Raw genomic sequence first — 20,850 nt, 5'->3', positions numbered from 1 at the left:
GTTCGAAAAAGGATTAAACAGTACAAGCATAATATCAGAAAGTGACTCCGAGGCATGCGAATGCGACGACAGGTTTACCTTGAGTCTCCATAGTAGTGCTCGACCAACTAGCTAGACATTAACAATAACCGTGGCACCTGAGTCTGCACAAAAATGTGCAGAAGCGTAGTATGAGTACACCACAATGGTACCTAGTAAGTATCAATACTAACCTCGGTGGAGTAGTGACGAGGGACAATCATGATACCTACCGGACTAAACAACCTGAACAAGTATGAAGGTGAACTAATAGAGAAACAATATTAATATAAAGCTAAGCAGGATAAAGAATAAAAAATAATGCTTGCAATGATACACTAGTAACAAAAATACTTAACAGGAAGCAGTCAGGTAATAGTGCTGCAGAGTAAACTGAACATAATCTAAGTACGGTGATACCAAATAAAGGAAAACCAGCAACAACTCAATAAGAACAACCGCTTTCACACCAGATCTGTCAAGCATTTCCACGAGGTACCAAAGTTCATAATCACAGCTCGCGGGTTCCAATTCATGAACACTAATCACTTGTCATCTTATGCCCACATTACAACTCATAACCGCACAGACGACTCACGTGCCAGGAGAACAACTCTCACACAGAAGACAAGTAGACAAGAGTACATATAATGGTCGATGTCAGGATTCATCTTCTTAAACCGATATGGGTGATTCATCTACGTGTATGCTTGTGCTAGTGTTCTACCATAATTCAAGTCAAAAAATGAGAGTAGAGATAATGGCACATAAGAAATGATCACCACGAAATGCACAGTGTAAGCAAGACAACAGTGAAGTTGAAGCAACGACAAGCACAATAAGATTGACTACATAGAACTAAGAAAATATTGCAATACAGAGGAAGACAATTAATGGTATGCTAAGGAAAACAACAATAAAAAACAAGTACAAAAGAATGTGGAAAAGACAACAAGATCCCTCCCGAGGTACCACCTCGTAGTCTCAATCATAAAATGAATCACAACTATCCTTATATCACCGCGGGAGCCTTTATATTTAGTTTTGAAAATACTTTTCCCGAAATAGCATCGCATATTTTAGCCCACCTTATCACACCGCATGACTTCTAGTAGTTCCCCTACTAGCCACGCGTTTCAAGCCCACCTTATCTCACCGCATGCGTTTCAACACCAAGACCTTATACCACCGTATGCGTATTGATAATAACAACCACACAACAGAAACCAAGTGCAAACACAATAATAACCGCACGGCAGAAACCTCGTGAAAACACAATAACAATTCTCTCAACAACAACATGTGTGCCAAAATATAACATCTCAAATAAATGACTTTCCCAATATGTTCCTACATGGCACATTATTTCCTCAAAATAGTTTCAATATCACAACCACGCATAGCCCTCGTCTCAACAACACTGAATACAACAACAACAACAACAACAACAACAATAATAACACGAGAATAGGACAAGTAAGTCAAGACAAGAACTTCAAAGCACAAAGAAACGAAAGAACGAACTCACAAAGAAAGACACAACTGGGAAATAATAGTCTCAACAAGAATAGTTCAACAAGGGAGATGTAATGTGTAACAATGATTCCATGAAAGTACAATTCGACAACAAGAGAGATAGCATGAATCAATGACCCCAAATAAGAATACGTCAACAATGAAAGGGATAGAAAACTTCAATTAAGGCTAAGCAATTACGGAAGAGAAAATAATGATTTCAATTAAAGTTAAGAAATTACAGAAAAAAATTAATGATTTGAATTAAGGTTAAGCAATTACAGAAAGGATAGCATGACGATAAAAGAGGCAACAATTTCAGTTAAGGCATAAGAGTTTAATCGGCAATAAGGGTAGAACATAAAGCAATTATGCCATGCCCTGACCTCGGGGAGCGTGACCGGCGCTCAACAGGGTTACCCCGGTCGAGCAAGCCTGCACAGTGCCGTCCACCCAAATCACCCATGAATAAAGAGAAGAATACATTTCATTAATTAGACAGTAAGAGGCCATTTGAATAACACCAGATCATTCCCATTAGTTACGTCATTAACAAGTCTCCAAAACAGTACAATGTATAATCATATTTAAAATGAACAAATGATACGATTACAACATTTTTAGTTTAACCTCCCCCAAAACAGGTACAACCCACACTATGTCTACAGAGCCTATAACAGGAAAAAAAGAGTGCTACGACAGTGCCGGCAATAAGGCCCCGACTATACCTCAAAACACTATGTACATGGAACAAGAGATACAGGACCCCGAAATGAAGTGGGGCTCACCAAGTCAGTTGAGGAGAGGGTGTGCTGCTATCACTGATCAATACCACCTGCTATGAAACTACCTGCATCCATTAAAGATGCAGCGCCCTCGGCAAAAGGGACGTTAGTACATATGGAATAGTACTAGTATGTAAAACTAAATACCCTCTCAATAGAACGAGTAACAGTAAACTGAGAAGAAAACATGAAATCAATAAGAGACTCAAACAGTATCAAGGTGTCAAGTTAGGGGAAAGGTAAATTTCAAGTAAGTTTTAGTAATTTAAGTTGGGAGATCTTTAGCACCGATACACCACAGTGTTTTTGCACGAAGTCCGATCTCAGCCCAAACGGCTATGCCATCTCACCCCGAGACATACACACACACGACCACCATACCTCACTTTGAGCTTTTCTTAACTCACTACACGGTTCCGGAAATCCTAGCAATTTTGATCTATTTAGAGATATAGCAAAATTGAAAATAAATTAGGAAGGAGTTCATGTTTTCAGCTCATGTGAGCATTTTAGCAAACACTAGGCGTGCATTATGATTTCAAAGTCCTCATATGGTGGATTCCTCCATTTCACTACCCAAAGTCTACCCAATTGAGCTCAACAATCTAGATAGTACATACATGCATAATGATCAACTCCCACACCCAAGAATTGCTTGGCTTATTACCTATTTTAGTTAAATCTCAAAATTAAAGGCTAGGGCTAGAATCCTACCTTTTTGGTTGAAGACTTTGTGAGTTACCCTTGTGAAATCTTCAAGGCTTGAGCAAAGATTGATGAACAAATGACTTAGAAATTCCTTTTATCACTTTAGACCACCTCCCTCTCTCTAAAATATAAGTTTGAACCTTCTAAAATGATCCCTAAGATTGTTTTATAAGAATAGGGCCGGGTTTATAAAACCAGAAAAATGAAGCCCCGATGCAGATCTGCGGTCCACAAAATGGGCCGCATAATGGCCCTCCAGAACTGGGCATTTCTGCCTCACTCTGTGACCGGTCTGCGGTCCGTAGACATATTCTACGGTCGCATAATGCGGTGCAAAACTTTCCTCCGGAAAGTTTCATAATGGGTCTGCGATGGGTTTTGCGGCCTGCGAAATGATTATGCGGCCGTATAATGGACCGCATAATGGTCCAAAACTTTGCCCATATTTCTGCCTCAGTCTGCGACAGATCTGCAGTCCGCAGAATGGACTGTAGAAATGCCATGCACTTCCAACAAAAAAAAAATTCAACTCCCCAACGCACTATTCTACAATCATCAACGCATAAGTCTACCCCGGCATCATGAAACCATGGGTTTAGGCAAAACTTTTATGGGGCCTTAAAAATTAATTCCAATTAAGACACGTAAGGGTGAATTTAGTAAATGGGGAATTTAATATGACAAACAACTTCATATATAATTAACATAAGAACCTAAGAACCCTAACCGGTCAAATTTTCACAAATAAGCCCGAGCACGTAGTCACCACCTCGCGTACACGGCCTGCACATGACACAATTAGCACAAATGACTCAAATCCTAAGGGGTAGTTCCCCCACACAAAGTTAGGCAAGATACTTACCTCAAAGATGCTAGACTGTTACTCTAAAATGACCTTCTCGAGTAATACATTATCCGGACTGCTCAAAACTAGCCAAAATAACATCGAATCATAAATAAAACTCGTAGGAAATAATTACACTTAATAAAGCTTCAATCTTTAACAAGAACTAAAAGTCAACCCTCGGGCCCGCACTTCGAAACCCGATAAAATTTACAAAATACGAACACCCATTCCGATACGAGTTCAACCATACAAGAATTACCAAATTTCGATATCGAATCACCCTTCAAATCCTCATTTTACATTTTGAAAGATTTCTTCAAAAATTCCCCTTTTTCCTCAACTCAAAACACTAATTTAATGACAAAAATAAAGATGAAATCATGAATTATAAACAATTTCGAGTGAAGAACACTTACCCCGGTGATTTGTTTGAAAAACCCATGAATAATCGCTCAAAATCGCGGTCTACAACTCAAGATATGGTAAAAATGGCCGAACACTCGATTTGGAAAATATATTATGCTGCCCAGATATTTGCACATCGCAATCGCGGAAATACACATGCGATTGCAAAGAAGGAATAATGACTTCCACAAAAATGTACTACGCGATCGCGAATGAATCCATGCGATCGCGAAGAAGAAATGAAATTGCCCCACGAAAAGGTACTACGCGAATGTGGAAGAAGAAAGGCAAATGCGTTTATCATTGCCTCAAAGTATGCTATCACGTACATTGCTATGCAAACGCGAAGAACAAAGTGCCGGCCTCCCCAGCAGGGTCAACACTACGCGAACGCGGAAGGCCCAATGCGAACGCGAAGAAGCAATCACTCATACGCACGCGATCGCAGACTGATCCTTGCGAACGCGAAGAGCAAAAGGACTAGCCCACCAAACAGCCTTTGCGATCGCGGCTACACCTACGCGATCAGAGTGAAGGACACCAGAAACCAGAAATGCAGCATTTCAAAACATAAGAAAATGGCCCGTAGCCCATCCGAAACATGCCCGGGGGCCCTGGAACCCCGTCCAAACATACCAACTAGTTCCATAATATAACTCGGACCTACTCAAGGTCTCAAATCACATCAAACAACTTCGAAATTACCAATCGCATCTCAAATTGAACTTATGAACTTTTAACTTCTACAACTAGCGCTAAAACATATCAAATCAGTCCGGAATGACGTCAAAATTTGCATACAAGCCTCAAATGACATAACAGAGATAATCCAACTCTCGAAATAGCAATCCATACCCCATATCAACAAAGTCAACTCCCGGTCAAACCTCTTAACCTTCCTAAACTTCAACTTTCCAATTTTTGCCAAAAATACTTCAAATTAACCAACGACCCTCCAAATCCAAATCAGGACGTACTCCTAAGTCCAAAATCACCATACGAAGCTATTGGAATCATCAAAATGCCATTTCCGAGTCGTCTACACAAAAGTCAAGACTCGGATCAACTCTTACTGCTTAAGCTTCTAAAACAAGAATCCCTCTTCCAAATTTATCCCGAATCATCTGAAACCCGAACTCGACCGCCCACACATGCCATAATACGCAATACGAAGCTACTCGAGGCCTTAAGCCACCAAATGGGACGCTAATTCTCAAAATTACTGGTCGGATTGTTACATGATTTAATTAATATATAATTGTAGAATAAATTAAGTAGTTCTAATACTTATAGAAATATCTCAATTTATATTTGTTTTATTTTGATAGACGGAACATCGTACTTGGATGTACAATAGGAATTATTATCCTAATCGGCGAGGATTGAGGAAAGATTTTGTAGAAGGGGTTGATGACTTTGTTAGACATGCAATGTCACTTTCATCATACCAATTTAAAGGTGTAATTAGGTGCCCTTGTGTCAAGTGCGATTGTGTGAAGTTTAAAAAATCGGAGGAAGTTAATTACACACTAGGGGTGCTATCACCATCGAGATAATAAGAAGAAGATTGGTATTTGCTTAAATTATTACGTCTTTACTTTTCTAAGTATATCAATTCTATTTATTAACCAAATTAATTTATTTTCAAGAAAAGAAGTATGGGCGTCCAATGCACCATGATGAGATATTCAAGGAGACACATATTTTAAAGAAGAAGAAAGAGGGGTATGCAGATAGTTGTGTCGAGGACCGGGCAGAGACTATATATGTAAGCTTTCAATTTTCCTTAAGTGTTATACTTTACTTTTATAAGGTTTTTATATACTAATTTAATTTAAAATAACGTAGGGTCGCTACCAAAGCAATGTGGAGGACTTCATTCATAGTCAGCCAATAGGTTAATCGGGCGAGCCAACCCAGCCTTCGGACGAGGATGCTGAAAGAATATGGTTGGAGGTTGTTAGCGGTCCAAAAAGGGGAAGGTATATGGGCTTCTTGAGAAACAATTCCATCTCTACATGTGTTGAATGCAAGGAATAAGGACTTCCTTACAGGGCGAGACACTTAATAGGGAGAGCCTCTCAGCTATGCAGGAGAGCGTGATAATGCTTACATCCAAGCTAGAAGTGGCCAAAGAAATAGAAAGGCTTAGAGATGCTCAATTCCTTGGTATGCAAGCTCAGATCAGAATTCTCCTTTCTACTGGAGCTTTTCCGTTGCCCCAGTATCGTGAGTCATCGCCAGAGGCTCGACCTCCACGTGATCGTTCTTCTCGTCCTCCACAAGACTGTTCTTACCGTCTTGTAGATGAAAGTTCATCAGATAGTAGCGATGCTGAAGAAAACCCCCCTTGACCAATACTTTGATATACTTGAACTAGACTAATAGAACTTATTTTGAATTAGAATGAACATTTTTAAACTTGTTGTAATTACTTAGTTTTTGATTGGTTTTGAATTGTGATGTTTAATTGAACTTGTTAGTTTTGAAGTATTCATTGGATGTTTGGTTGGATTTGTGGTGAATTAGGGATTGTTTGTGGTGAATTGGGGGTTATTTGATGTGAATTAGGGGTATTGGTATGCTATTTTTATTTGGCAGGTGGTGTAGCTACCAAAACAGTCATTTTCTATCAAAAGTATTCCCAGAAAATCGACTCACCTTGGTAGGTAATTAAAAAAAATTAAACTGCAAAATACCGACCAATGTTGGTCGGTTAATGCACATTGAATTCCCAGAAATTCAACATTACCGACCAAACTTTAGTTGGTAAGTTGGATGTCATGTCCAGATTACCGACCAACGTCGGTCGGTATTAATAAATTTTAATTATTTATAAAAAATATATATTTTCTAATACCGACCAACGTTGGTCGGTATATAAAATATTATATAATTAATTTATTTTTCATTATCGACCAAAGTTGGCCGGTAGCCAAAATCATTAAATTTAGAACACCGACCAACGTTGGTCGGTAAAATTAAATTATTAAAATAATATTCCAACCAATATTGGTTGGTAATTTAATTAAATTATCATATGGTTGTGTACAGCATACCGACCGAAGTTGGTCGGTAATTTTCCACAGACTTTGGTCGATATGCTCTATCGACCTTCAAAATACCGACCACACATAAATGGTCGCTTTTTGGACGTTTATTGGCCATTACCGATCGATTTTGGTCGGTTGTTTCTGACGGTTTTATGCGGATTTTTAGTAGGGATAGAAGAGTAATAAAACTAAAACGAACAACTATCATACCCTTTTTCTACCCAAAAGATATGTATTATGGATTGTTGGGTTAAAAGAGTTTTTTCATTTGAAGTGACAAATTTGAGTAGGGATTATTTTACTCACAGAGTCGCCACTTGGAATTGACTTGGAATTGATTTTTTGATATTTCAAGTCACCTTTTATTTGAATCTCTAGTCAAAGGAAGGTTTGATACTATTTTTATCCGTCCGCAAAAACAAAGTTCGGGGTAAGGAATTCTGTTGATCGGGGAGAAGGTGTAAGGCATTATCCGAATCCCATAGTTCTAGCACGGTTACTTTATTGACTTAAACTTAGCTTGAATTAACTTTGGACAAACTATGATTTATATGATTTTCATATTTTTTCTATGTCCGCTTTTATTGCTTGATTATTAGAATTATTAAAGAATGACTTGGATAATATTATGTTGTCATAACCACGCTACACAAGCGAATGCGTGATCTAAAATTAATTAACTTATCATAATCGCGTCTCGCAAAGCGAATCCGAAATCATAACAATCAATTATTTGTAGTACTTTTGAGAATACTACGTTTGTCCTTGAGAAAATTAATTTAAGAAATTATTAAATGTCACTATCGCGCTACACAAGCGAATCCGCGATTATAGCAAGAGATTAATTAAATTAGGAATTACTTAAGCTATTAAGATTATTGAATTAATTTTTAAAGCGTTAAACATCATGCTACGCAAGCGATTCCGTGAATAAAAAAGTTAAAGCGTGCCTACTAGTTGCCTAGCGTTTAAAATTAATTAAATTATAAAATATTTAAACAATAAAATGATTTCTTTTTGGACTTTATTAAAAAAGATATGAAAAATCAGCGATGGGCCAATTCACTTATATTGAAAATGCTGGCCTGTTTTGGTTGTCATAGGCATTGAGCCCAATTCATGTAGCCACTTGTGTCGTTGGTCGCTTTTGAAATTAAATGGTTATTGGGCCAATTGTTGGTTATTGTCTTTGGGTGTAGCATTTCATTTTTATTTTTTGCCCAGCTTACCATTTCCCACTCTTTCGGCCCAAATTCACTACTGATAAACCATTATTATATTTGCAGGACCAATATTTTTATCCTTTTCATCACTTAACTACTATTTCATTACTCAAAATAAATCCACACCAAAATACTTATAGAACAACAATTACAAGAAATAACACACTAACAAAAAATAGTAAATAACATCCGGATTATTGAACATTGACTAACAAATCTCAAACAAACTAAACTCAATAAGCTACTGAAAGGGAAAGCTTATAAAACTAAAAGAAATCATTTTTTCATGAAACACGAATTAGCCTAAAACACGAGATAATTTTCCAGCTTTAAATATACATTGTAACGGACATATATAAATATATCGACCAAACAAAATATTAAAACCATTCCAATGCATCATCGTTACTTTTCACTTGACTTACATAACACAACTTTCGATCATTTTGAATATTAAACAAGTTAGTAAGGAAATGGAGATCATTAGTTTTAATCAATACTTCATAAAGATGAAACACCTTAACAATGAAAAGAGTTTGGTTTTCTCCATAATAAACAAAAAGAGAGGACAATGAGCTTATGAGCCAAAAATGTTTAAACCATGGTGTCAGCCACAATTAAACAAGAAGTTCAACATTCATTACACATGCTTACATACAAAGCCCTACACAAATAGGATATTTAATGCTCAAAAAAGAAGCTGAATAATACTTAAATCTGCTTCATTTCCAATTATTCTTGACAAAAATTACAGCAACATTTAAGAAGGTTACGTGGATAGCATAAAGAAAAAGTGTCAGCAATTACTACTAAAAACAGTATAATTCCGTCCGCTATTTCCGACCGAATTCCGATCGATTTTAATTGGTCGAAAAAATGATTATCGCAAACGTGTACCGACCGAAATCGGTCGAAAATTTCCGACTGAATTCGGTCGGAAACTTCAAAGCGTTGACTGACTGTCAAACTTTAATTTCCGACCGAAATCGATCGGAAACAATTATATATATATTTTTTAAATTTTCAAATTTCCGACCGAAATCGGTCGGAAACTATTAATTTTTTTTTTAATTTTCAAATTTCCGATCGAAATCGGTCGGAAACTATTAATATTTTTTTTAATTTTTATTTTCCGACCGAATTCGGTTGGAAATTTAAAAAAAATAATTTTATTTAATCAAATAATTAGTTGTAAATTGTAATAAATTGTTAATTTATTTTAAAAAATAAATATAAATTCATAATTTCCGACTGAATTCGGTCGGGAATTTCCATAAACTGGAGAATTTATTTGAAATTTTCGACCAAATTCGGTCGGAAATTATGAATTTCTGGGCAAAACAAATTAATTTCCAACCGAATTCGGTTGGAAATCTGGGTAAAAACTAGGCAGAAAATGCCTATTTTTGAGCTACACCACCTGCCAATTACAATCAATATCCATCCTATAATGGCGACATTACATTGCTGCCATTCAACCATAATTAATCAACAACAATTATCTAACAACAACTAATTAACTAACAAAAACTATTAACTAACACTAACAACCATTATCTAACAATAACTAATAACCAAAACAACTAATAACAACCACAACAACAACTACTAAAATGTTCAATAACAAAATAACAATATAATCATCATTCAAAACTAGTCTCAACTAAATATTGACAAGTTTAATACTTTGTTTAGCAATACACACCATTCAATGAGTATTTTATCTAGCATCATCTCTATCTTCACTCCTAGAACCTTTATCGTCGGCACATGGGGAAGGATCACGAGACCGGGGAATGGGAAAAGCACAGCTAGCAAGAAGATTGGTCAGCTGACCTTGAAGGGGATTAAATTGTTCGTCCCTCCTTTCTAGCAGAACTTGAAGGGTACCAAATTGTTTATCTCTCTTTTTTTCTCTAGCCTTTGTCTCTTCAAGCTCTGCTGTCAGCTTTGCGATCTTCTGTTCCATAGACGATATAGTCGACATATCAATCGCCTCGCCTTGGGCGAAAGTCCTATACCTTGCAATCCAGCCCTGTAGCGCCAAAATGATTTATCTGGAAGGACGTATGCTATCCCCTTTTTAGGACCATCGACAATATCCAACCATATCCTCTGCGTTTCTTTGTCTAAAATGGGCGGTCGCTCGCCTTGCTCATTCGGTGGCAAGCTCTGAGTGTACTCCTCCAAATTAATCTTGTAGCGACCCTTTATTTAGAAGATAGAAAATTACTAACTATATAATATTATAAACATTTATAGTAGTTATGAAACTTACATGTGTAGTCTCCGCCCGGTCCTCGACCCATCTAGTTGGATCTGTCGGTGCCTTCTTCTTCCGAATGTGAGTCTCCATGAAGAACTCATCATGACTCATCTTCCTCCCATATTATTTTTTCTACAAATATAATAAAACGTGTTAACGAAATTAACATATATAAATATAATTCGATAAAAATAGACCGAAATATTTTAAGAAATTACCAGCTGTCTCCTCATAACCCCCATGCTCTTTGAACCCAGACAGTGCAAAGAGCCACCCTTCTCAGATGCTTGGGCCTTCTTTCCCAGTTCACTCTGCTTCTCGAATTTATCGGTGGCCCAATATCTTTGCAGATCCACCCATACATCCGATAGAACTCATGAAGGCTTCTTTTTAACCTTTCGAGCGGAGGTGAAGGAATCATAGAGTCTCTTACGGTATTTGTACTCCCAATTTTTATAAATTTCACGGTTATATCGGTCCTCCCATGCACACTTAGTCTGCAAATAAAGTATGTAACATTAGATGAAAATATTGATAATATAATGCTTTAATAGATAAGAATTGTATTAAAACCTTAAATTGGTTGAACATCTGCTTCACAAGATCCTCTAAAAAGTCACTCCAAGTCAGATAGGGTGTATTATACAACCCGCCAAGAATATCAGTGATTATCTTTGTAACCTGATGATTAGGAATGAACTTGCAACATAGCAATTACATTAAATAAACAAGAGTAGCTATTATAATTCAGCAAAAATAAAGAAGTAATAAATAAATCTTACCCATTGCCCTTAGGCCTGATGATAATCCTATGATAACGATCATAACGCACATCATCTGGATTATCATCCTCCGATGAATCTGAAGCGTGCGCAGAATGAGGGGCAATAATTTGATAAATTACCAATATTCCAACTTGAATTCTTTAACATCTTGGGTCTTGATTTCCGCCTAAGCCCAATCAAATTAAAGCGACCTGGTGTTTACTTATTCAATTACCTAACTTACTACCCAAACTGCATAAGAAATTGTAAATAACTTCATGAACCATCAAAGTAATAATTTTTGAAGTCAATGACTTATTCATACTAACAGTAAATCACAATCAACTCCAACCATTAAAACTAAAAATAATAGTTGGAGTATCAAATCATATCAACACATACCAACTTATATACAGAACAAAGCATATCATGTAAGAAAAGGAAAAAAAACTAATCAGGATATACATATCAAAGCATTAGCACAATTTACTCGTATTAAGAAAAGACAAGAGAAAGAAGCGGACCTTAGTGTAGCAAAATTTCTTTCTTTGATATATTAGAACCTCAAAAATGTGTAACAACAATAAATTTTGACGAAGCCGAAATGAGCAATAATGATCCTCCAACCAAATAAAAAAAATTCAAAGGAGAAAGTACAGCCGCCAACCGAAGCTTGAACGAGGTACCTTACTGACCGGAATTTGATTTATGGTGGTTTATGGGCAGGGATTCAGACTGTTTTTGAGCGATTTTGTGACTGATTTTGTGTTGTTTTATTTTTTTGGGGGGGGGGGGGGGGGGAGGGGGGAGCTATTAGGCGATGATTTGGGGATGGTTTAGAGCTGACTTACTTTTGGGGTAATTTGGAGCTGAAATTTTAGGTATTTGGGGGTGAGTTTACAGTTGCGTTTTCACTACTTTCGGATGGGTTTAACAGAGAATTTGGGGCTGGTTTGAGCTCGAGTTGTTAGAGCTGAAAATGGTGCCATTTGGTTTGGAAAGAAGGATGGTATTATGGGTAAAGTTTCATGGCTGTATTTTCATGGTAAATACTTGGTGTTTTATCTTGTTGAAGAGGAAAGAGCCGCTGCTTTTTCTTAGAGGATGAAGCTGATGCGCAGCTTTTTGATGCTAGAGCACTAGGTTGTTTTTTTTCTCTGTTTTCTCTTAGCTCTCTCTTTTGTGGGTGCTCTCTAAAATTAAAAGGTAGGTTAGGATTTGATATATATATATATATATATATATATATATATATATATATATATATATATAGTATAATATATATATACTAAGTGTGTAGTATATAAGCTATATTCGATATAACATTAGCTATATTAAGATGTCTATATATACACATAGATGTTTATATAGATGTATAGTATAATATATATACTAAGTGTATAGTATATAAGCTATATTCTTTATTATTTACACACACAAATATATAGTATAGTATACTATATATACTAAGTGTATAATATATAAGCTATATTCGATATAACATTAGCTATATTAAGATATATATATATATATATATATATATATATATATATATATATATATATATATATATATATATTATCACGACCCAATTTTCCCTCCGTGTGCCATCGTGACGACACCTAGTCTCTACAACTAGGTAAGCCTAACATTTTTGCGGAATAATAAAATAAAAATATAAATTTAACCAACTATTCAAAAATACACAACAAATCCCAAAACTCGGAACATCGTAAATCACAAACTACAGAAGGAAAAACATGATAGTGCGGTCTCAACTCACTGATAGTGCAGCTGATAAGGTGCACCTGGATCTGCACACGAAAAATATGTGCAGAGAGTAGTATGAGTACACCACAATCGGTACCCAGTAAGTGCCAAGCCTAACCTCGGTCAAGTAGTGACGAGGTCAGGTCAAGGCCCGACTGGTAAATATATAATAAAATAATATAGAGTGTAATACCGCAATAAAATAAAGGCTAAAATTTTACAACAATGAAATCATAGAAGGTAACAACTTATTACACAGAAACATAACAGGGGATCTCCCGAGATACCGTCTCGTAGTTCCAAACGTAAATGTGGAGGGGGATCTCCCTGAATACCGTTCCGTAGTCCCAAAGTAAATGTGCAGGAGGATCTCCCGGAATACCGTTCCGTAGTCCCAAAGTTAATATGCAAGACAGGGGGATCTCCCGGAATACCGTTCCGTAGTCCCAAAGTAAATATGCAGTACAGGGGGATCTCCCGGAATACCGTTCCGTAGTCCCAAAGTAAATATGCAGCGCGAATGATAGAAATACAACTACATCACAAAATTGTTATAATTTAGGCTAAGTACCAGTCAGGGAAGAAGCAGGAAATTTATTAAGCATGTTGCACATAATTCACATAAACAATTAAAGCACATAGACATGTTGTATTAGACTAAACATGATAGCTACACATATTGGAATAACTCAATTAAGAATGAAAATAGATTAGTACTCATTAAAAAGGTATAACTCAAAATAACAGGAAAACATGTTGTTGTTCAGTAAGAAAATCGGGTTTTACCAGAACTAGCCCGTGTACGTACTCGTCACCTCACGTACACGGCGCTCACATATCACAATAGTTCCAAACCTTAAGGGGAGTTCCCCCACACAAAGTTAGGCAAGCCACTTACCTCGAACCAAGCTCAATCAATCGTTCACAATGCCTTTCCCACGAATATCCGACTCCGAATGACCCAAATCTAGCCAAAAGCAATTACATATCATAAATACAACAATAATAGACTCATCTAATTAACGAAATCAACATTTTAATAAAAATTCCGAAATTAACTCAAATATCGCATGTGGGGCCCACGTCTTGGAATTGGGTAAAAGTCATAAAATACAAAAGTCCGTTCACTCACGAGTCTAACCATATCAAATTTACTAAAATCCGACACCAAATGGTCCTCCAAATCCACAAATCAAACTTCCAAATCCCTAGCCTCCAATTCCCAATTTCCACCTTAAATACACACTAACTAGGTGGGAAAATACATAGGGAAGCAAGATTATTGATAAAAAATAAGCACAAGGGACTTACCTCAAGAAATCTTTCGAAAATGCTCTCAAAAATCGCCCTAAACCGAGTTGCAAAGTCCAAGAAGGACAAAAATCGCGAAGCCCTTCGGTTTTAACCACTGCCCAGATATTTCCGCACTTGCGGAGCTTGGGCTCGCACCTGCGGGAACGCTTGTGCGGCAAAATGTGTGCATCTGCACAAATCACTTACCCCTTCTGCCTTCACACGTGCGATGAAAGGGTCGCAACTGTGCGTGCGCGCATTTGGAAATCCCTTCCGCTTCTGCGGACATTGTGCACCTGCGATGACCCTCAAGCATCTGCGGGCATCGCAGATGTGGAATTCACCTCGCACTTGTGACCCCTGGCACTCCTCCATTTCTACGCTTCTGCGCTTGCCTCTCCGCACGTGCGATCACGCACCTGCGGTCTCTCTACCGCACGTGCGAAAATGACAGATGCTTGAAGACTTCAGTAGCAACTCAAATCCAACTTTTGATCTGTTAAGCACTCGAAACTCACCCGATGTCCTCGAGACCTCAACCAAACATACCAACCAATCCTAAAACACAATACGAACTTAGTCGAGCCCACATATCACATCAACTAACACTAAAATCACGAATCACCCTCCAATTCAAACTTAAAGAACTTGAAACTTCAAATTCCTATAACAGATGCCGAAACTATCAAACCACGTCGAATGTCCCCAAATTTCGCACACAAGTCATATTCAATATTACGGACCTACTCCAACTTTCGGAATTGGAATCCGACCCCGATATCAAAATTTTCACTACCGGTCCAAAACTCCAAAAATTCAATTTTCGCCAATTCAAGCCTAAATAAGCTACGGGCCTCCTAAACATAATCAGGACACGCCCCTACGTCCAAAATCACCTAACGGAGCTAACGGAACCGACGAAATTCCATTTTGGAACCGTCTTCACACAGTTCCGACTACGGTCCAAATTCGAAGAGTTAAGCTCTCATTTAGGGACTAAGTGTCCCAAAACACTCCAAAACTCAAAACCAATCATCCCGGCAAGTCACAATCGCAGAAATAGATATGGGGAAAGCAGTTAATAGGGGTTCGGGGCTCTAACTCTCAAAACGACTGGCCGGGTTGTTACATCCTCCCCCTCTTAAAACAATCGTTCGTCCTCAAACGAGCATAGAGACATACCTGAAGTGGTGAAAAGATGAGGATAACGGCTGCGCATATCCTGCTCGGTCTCCCAAGTCGCCTTCTCGACCGGCTGTCCCCTCCAATGAACCTTCACGGAAGCAATGTTCTTTGATCTTAGCTTTCTGACCTGCCTGTCTAAAATAGCCACTCGCTCCTCAACATAGGATAGATTCTTGTCCAATTGAATTGAGCTGAAATCTAGCACATGGGACGGATCGCCGTGATACTTTCGGAGCATAGAAACATGGAATACTGGATGAACTCCTGCTAGACTGGGAGGCAAGGCAAGCTCATAAGCAACCTCCCCAACTCGACGCAACACCTCAAATGGACCAATGAACCCTGGGCTCAGCTTGCACTTCTTTCCAAACCTCATAATGCCCTTCATAGGCGAAACCCGGAGCAAGACTCGCTCTCCAACCATGAATGCCACATCGCGAACCATTCGGTCCGCATAACTCTTCTGTCTGGACTGGGCTGTGCGAAGTCTATCCTGAATCGCCTTCACTTTTTTCAAGGCATCCTGAACCAAGTCTGTACCTAATAATCTGGCCTCACCGGGTTCGAACCAACCTACTGGGGACCGGCACCGCCTACCGTACAGAGCCTCATACGGTGCCATCTAAATGCTGGACTGATAACTGTTATTGTAAGAAAACTCCGCAAGTGGCAAGAATTAGTCCCAAGCACCCCCAAAATCTATCACACACGCACAGAACATATCCTCTAATATCTGAATAGTGTGCTTGGACTGCCCGTCCGTATGAGGGTGAAATGCTGTGCTCAACTCAACACTAGTACCCAACTCATGCTGTACAGCTCTCCAGAACCGTGATGTAAACTGCGTACCCCGGTCAGAGATAATAGATACCGGTACGCCATGAAGCCTGACGATCTCACGGATGTAGATTCGAGCTAGCTTCTCGTAAGAATAGGTAGTCATCACAGGAATAAAATAAGCCGACTTGGTCAACCTATCCACAATCACCCAAACTGCATCAAACCTCCGCTGAGTCCGTGGGAGTCCAACAACGAAATCCATAGTGATCCGCTCCCATTTCCACTTCGGAATCTCTAACTTCTGAAGCAATCCACCTGGTCGTTGATGCTCATATTTTACCTGCTGGCAATTAAGACATCGAGCCACACACTCTACTATGTTCTTCTTCATTCTTCTCCACCAGTAATACTGCTTCAAATCCTGATACATCTTTGCAACACCCGAATGAATAGAGTATCGCGAGTTGTGAGCCTCCTGGATAATCAACTCACGCAAACCATCCACATTGGGCACACATAGCCTGCCCTGCATCCTCAATGCACCATCATCTCCAATAGTGACCTCCTTAGCATCACCGTGATGGACTGTGTCCTTAAGGACAAACATATGGGGGTCATCGTACTGACTCTCCCTAATACGATCATAAAGAGAAGATCAAGAGACCACACAATAAAATACTCGATTCGTCTAAGAAATATCCAATCTCACAAACTGGCTGGCTAAGGCCTGAACATCCAACGCCAATGACCTTTCTGCTTCTGGTAGATATACTAAACTCCCCAAACTCTCTGCCCGGTGACTCAAAGAATCGGCCACCACATTGGTCTTCCCAGGGTGGTACAAAATAGTGATATCATAATCCTTAAGTAGCTCCAACCACCTCCGCTGACGTAAGTTAAGATCTTTCTGCTTAAACAGATGCTGTAAACTACGATGATCGGTGTAAATCTCACAAGGAACACCGTATAAATAATGCCACCATATCTTCAAGGCATGAACAATAGCTGCTAACTCAAGGTCGTGGACGGGATAGTTCTTTTCGTGCACCATCAGCTGTCTGGACGCGTAGGCAATCACCCTACCATCCTGCATCAACACCGCACCGAGACAAATCCGCGATGCAGCACAATATACAGTATAAGACCCCAAACCTGTAGGTAATACCAATACTGGGGCTGTAGTCAAAGCTGTCTTGAGCTTCTGAAAGCTCTCCTCACATTTCTCTGTCCACCTGAACAGAGCACCCTTTTGGGTCAGCCTGGTCATAGCTGCTGCAATAGATGAGAATCCCTCTACAAAGCGACGGTAATACCCCGCCAAACCAAGAAAACTCCGAATCTCTGTAGCTGAGGACGGTCTGGGCCAACTCTGCACTGCTTCAATCTTCTTTGGATCTACTTGGATCCCCTCACTCGATACTATATGACCCAAGAATGCCATTGAGTCTCGCCAAAACTCACATTTTGAAAATTTTGCATATAACTTCTTTTCTCTCAAGGTCTGAAGTGCAGTCCTCAGGTGCTGCTCATGATCCTCCCGACTCCGGGAGTATACCAGAATGTCGTCAATAAACACAATGATGAATGAGTCAAGATAGGGCCGGAACATACTGTGCATCAAGAGCATAAAAGCTGCTAGGGCATTGGTCATCCCAAAAGACATCACAAGAAACTCATAGTGACCATATCTGGTCCTGAAAGCAGTCTTCGGGATATCCGGCTCCCGAATCTTCAACTGATGATAACCTGAACGTAAGTCAATCTTGGAAAACACTTTGGCACCCTGTAACTGATCAAATAAGTCATCAATATGAGGCAATGGATACCTGTTCTTCATTGTGACTTTGTTCAACTGGCGGTAATCTATACACATCCGCATAGAACCATCCTTCTTCTTCACAAATAAGACAGGAGCACCCCAAGGTGACACACTGCCTTTATCAAGCAATTCTTGTAACTGCTCTTTCAACTACTTCAATTCAGGAGGAGCCATACGATATGGAGGAATAGAGATGGGCTGAGTTCCCGACAACAAATCAATGCCAAAATCAATATCTTTGTCGGGTGGCATGCCCGGAAGATCAGCTGGAAACACATCTGGAAAGTCCCTCACTACTGGAACTGACTCAATTATAGGGGTACCAATACTGACATCTCTCACATAACCTAGATACGCGTCACACCCCTTCTCAACCATTCGTTGAGCTTTAAGAAAAGAAATAACTCTGTTGGGATTATACTCTAAGGTACCTCTCTACTCTAATCGCGCTAAACCTGGCATAGCCAGTGTCACGGTTTTAGCGTGACAATCAAGAATAGCATAATGGGGCGATAACCAGTCCATGCCCAAAATAATATCAAAGTCCACCATGCTGAGTAATAATAAATCGGCTCTGGTCTCAAAACTACTAAGAGCAATCAAACACGACTGATACACGCGATCCACAACAAGAGAATCTCCGACAGGAATAGATACATAAATAGGGGAACTCAAAGAATCTCGAGATACACCCAAATACGTAGCAAAATAAGAGGACACATAATAATATGTAGAGCCTGGGTCAAATTATACCGACGAATCTCTATGACAGACCGAAACAATACATGTAGTGATAAAATCAGAAGCAACTGCCTCTGTACTTGCAGGAAGTGCATAATATCTGGCCTGGCCTCCCCCTCTAGGGCGACCTCTACCTCCCCGACCTCCACCTCGAGCTGGTTGAGCAGGTGGGGTGGCAGCTGGTGCTGTAATCATAGCATGAGGACCCGGTGGAGCACGCTATGACTAAAAAGTCTGTGGAGGTGCACCCCTCCTAATCCTGGGGAAATCCCTCACCATGTGATGAGTGTCACCACACTCAAAACAAGCTCTGGGAGGGCGTGGCTGCTGTGACTAGCTCGGGCCAGGTCTGCTGCACTGGCCGCTAGAAACACCCCGTGCAAGAGGCACACTAGATACTGGCAGTGCATAATAAGGCTCCTGGGGTCTAGAAGGAGCTGGAACACCGATGGAGGCTGGAAGAGCTGAATGAACGGGGCATCTCACATAACCCCTATCATGGCGAGCTGCTGGGGCACGAGCTACAGAATAATAACCAGACTCTCGAGACCTCTTGGCCTCCCTCTCCTCTCTATCCCGGGCAAACATGCCCTCGAATCTCCTGGAAATACCCACAACCTGCTGATAAGAAATATCCATCTCCAATTCCCAGGCCATACTACTCCGGATGATAGGATGGAGACCCTGAATAAACCGTCAAACCCTCTCTTGAACTGTGGCAACTAAGGCCGGTGCATGTTGGGACAAATCACTGAAGCGAACTGCATACCCTCACACAGTCATAGCACCCTGGCGCAACTGCTCAAACTCCGCACGCCATGAGTCCCTAAGGCTCTGAGGGACATACTTTCTCAAAAACATGTCCGAGAACTGAGTCCATATAAGTGAAGCTGCCTTAGCCGAACTACTCAACTCATAAGCGCGCCACCACTGATAGGCTGCTCCTCTAAGTTATACTGTGGTAAAAGAAACCCGCTCATCTCCGCTATGCCCAGAATATAGAGAATACGATGACACTCCTCCAGAAAACCTTGGGCATCATCTGTAGCCAATCCACTGAAAGAAGGTGGGTGGTACTTCTTATACCTCTCAAGTCTGAGCTGTTCTGCCTCAGAAGCTGCTACCCTAACCTCGGGCTGAGCTGGAGCTACCGGCTGCATTGGTACAATCTCTGGAACCTGGTCGACCTGAACCCGCTGCTCTGGAGTATCGGCGACGGGAGTCTGTGCTCCTCCCCTGGCCTGAGATGTGGCAGGAGAAAGTGGAATCAATCCAGCCTAAGCTAAGGAGCTGAACATGCTCAGAAACTGGGCTAGAGTCTCCTGGAGGGCTGGTACAGCAACAGGTATCTCAGGTGTCTGCCCTCCAGCTTGAGCTAATGGGGGCTCCTCTGTAGCAGCTCGTGCGGGTGCTCTAGCTGCACCACGTGGACGTCCTCGGCCTCTACCCCGGCCCCGGCCTCTCGCGGCACTAGCAGGGGCGCGGGTGCCTGTTCATCAGATCCACTTGTACGTGTCCTCACCATCTTTGAGAGAATAAAATACAGAAGTTTAGAATCTCTGGAGTCAACAATTTTCGCACGACAAGGAATCAAAGTAGTAAAATTTTCCTAACAGTTCCATAGTTTCCCGAAGATAAGTACAGACGTCTCTATACCAATCCGCGAGACTCTAATAAA

At 39.9% G+C, this 20,850-nt stretch overlaps 1 long non-coding RNA gene across 1 annotated transcript; it reads right to left on the bottom strand.

The window, feature by feature from the left end:
- Positions 1-10,138: 10,138 nt before the first annotated feature.
- Positions 10,139-10,962, bottom strand: LOC138903559 (uncharacterized). Its single transcript, XR_011412827.1, has 2 exons — positions 10,833-10,962; positions 10,139-10,762 (listed from the first exon to the last, which is right to left on the bottom strand). It is a non-coding gene; the product is annotated as an uncharacterized lncRNA (long non-coding RNA).
- Positions 10,963-20,850: the final 9,888 nt, after the last annotated feature.

This window comes from Nicotiana tomentosiformis, chromosome 12, assembly GCF_000390325.3.
Source record: "Nicotiana tomentosiformis chromosome 12, ASM39032v3, whole genome shotgun sequence".
In the NCBI taxonomy this organism is placed as follows: Eukaryota; Viridiplantae; Streptophyta; class Magnoliopsida; order Solanales; family Solanaceae; genus Nicotiana; species Nicotiana tomentosiformis.
This window is presented reverse-complemented; position numbering and strand designations above follow the sequence as displayed.